Source organism: Camelina sativa, chromosome 2, assembly GCF_000633955.1.
Source record: "Camelina sativa cultivar DH55 chromosome 2, Cs, whole genome shotgun sequence".
NCBI lineage: Eukaryota > Viridiplantae > Streptophyta > Magnoliopsida > Brassicales > Brassicaceae > Camelina > Camelina sativa.
The window spans coordinates 3,934,705-3,937,214 of NC_025686.1; the positions used below are offsets into that span (position 1 = coordinate 3,934,705).

Here is a 2,510-nt window from a genome sequence, read left to right on the forward strand (position 1 = left end):
TACCCGAGCAAGTAAATCCGGAGATACACAACAGAGTCTAAACCAGCATGATCAATCAGCTCACGCTCAGGCATCTTGAGAGCTTCAGGCATCCAATGCAAGAACTTAAGGTATGATCTCACATCCAAATTCACAAACCGCCCTGCAAATCCGCCGGAACTTGCAGGGCTGCTTCTTAACCCCCTGAGGTACCATTTCGAGAAGTAAACCCTGTCGTTGAACGGCTGAAGCCTTAGAAAAGCAAAGATAACGAAGAAAATGAATGCAGTGAAGATGTTTATCCCTGCTGCTAGACCAATGTCTTCAAGTGTTGCCATGATCTGTTACTTTTGCTGCTCCAAATAGCTCACAGTTTTAACCTGAAAGAATCACACTTTGTTAATACCAAAGCATAAAAGTAGAAGCTTTAAGATTCAAATCTGATTACAAACAAGGACACATATCAAAAATCGAACCCAGGTTGGAAGAATTATACAGGAAAACAGGTTTAAGAGCTTTGAGAACAAACCCAGACAAAGGGTTTCAATTATAAAATTTGCAACTTAACATACACAAGATCTGAATTACGAAGGAGATCCAAAGGGTAAAGACATATGCTTTTTGCTCTAAAACAAGTAAAAAACGCAAAACAAAATCAGGGAAACATAAAAATCGTATCTTTTTTTGTTTTGTTTGCTTGAAACCCAACTTAAAAATCTAAGCTTTTACACAAACGTACTCCATAAAAGAGAGAATCGAATTTAGAGAATTCAAGAGAGAGAGAGAGAGAGAAACCCTAGAGATGGGGAGTGAGAAAAGGCAGTGTAANTTAAGTGCTTAGCCAACTCCAACGTATCGTTTGTCCAATTGACCGGTACAAGCACTGCCCAAGCAAGTATTGCTATTGGAGCAAAAATCTTAAGCCTGCGAAATAAGGTAACCAAAAACATAAATATTCACTACCAAATGATTCAAATCTTATGGTCAGACTTAAGAAAAGCTTTTGCTTTCTAAAGACTTTCTTAGTCATCTTAATTTCATCTTCCTAATGACAAAATTAGCCTAAAAGACATAATCTATTTATCAAATTTTGACCACAAGACTTGGTTAAGCTTTATGAGACTTAATTCAACTTATTTTCCTCTTCTTGATTCTAAGTTTAGTCTAAAAACATAATGACCCTTGTTAGATCTTTTCCTTACCCGAGCAAGTAAATCCGGAGATACACAACAGAGTCTAAACCAGCATGATCAATCAGCTCACGCTCAGGCATCTTGAGAGCTTCAGGCATCCAATGCAAGAACTTAAGGTATGATCTCACATCCAAATTCACAAACCGCCCTGCAAATCCGCCGGAACTTGCAGGGCTGCTTCTTAACCCCCTGAGGTACCATTTCGAGAAGTAAACCCTGTCGTTGAACGGCTGAAGCCTTAGAAAAGCAAAGATAACGAAGAAAATGAATGCAGTGAAGATGTTTATCCCTGCTGCTAGACCAATGTCTTCAAGTGTTGCCATGATCTGTTACTTTTGCTGCTCCAAATAGCTCACAGTTTTAACCTGAAAGAATCACACTTTGTTAATACCAAAGCATAAAAGTAGAAGCTTTAAGATTCAAATCTGATTACAAACAAGGACACATATCAAAAATCGAACCCAGGTTGGAAGAATTATACAGGAAAACAGGTTTAAGAGCTTTGAGAACAAACCCAGACAAAGGGTTTCAATTATAAAATTTGCAACTTAACATACACAAGATCTGAATTACGAAGGAGATCCAAAGGGTAAAGACATATGCTTTTTGCTCTAAAACAAGTAAAAAACGCAAAACAAAATCAGGGAAACATAAAAATCGTATCTTTTTTTGTTTTGTTTGCTTGAAACCCAACTTAAAAATCTAAGCTTTTACACAAACGTACTCCATAAAAGAGAGAATCGAATTTAGAGAATTCAAGAGAGAGAGAGAGAGAGAAACCCTAGAGATGGGGAGTGAGAAAAGGCAGTGTAAAGATTGCCTCGAGATTCATATGAGGAGGATGAACGAAGTAACACGCAAAGCCACACACGGCGTAAACACACACACAAGAAGAGACTGAGAGAGCAAAAGAGAAGATAAAAAGATTATAAAATAGTAATCTTTGAATTATTGTTTGCGTTTCTTTGAGAAATTATTGTAACACTGATTCGTAAGTGTTAATGAAGGATGTCGAAAGGGATACTGATGATGGAGATTGAACCAGACCTGCCCCAGTCTCTCTAGTTAAAGTTTTTGTCGGACCCTTTCTATATTAAAAAAAATACTGTAACCAATAAGTAGACGAGACGATTCTTTTTTTCGTTTTTATTAGATATACTGTAACCAATAAGTAGACGAGACCTGCCCCAGTCTCTCTAGTTAAAGTTTGCATTTTTTCTTTATCAGTTTTTTTATCCAAAAGTTTTTAATTTTTTCTGGACCGTTTTGATTTTTAGAAGTTACGAAAATAACAGTTGATATGGAATAAAATAAATTAAAATTATTGAAGTTTTCTTT

At 36.5% G+C, this 2,510-nt stretch overlaps 1 pseudogene; it reads right to left on the bottom strand.

The window, feature by feature from the left end:
* Nucleotides 1-2,264, bottom strand: part of LOC104717076 — a 9,864-nt pseudogene extending 7,600 nt beyond the window's left edge.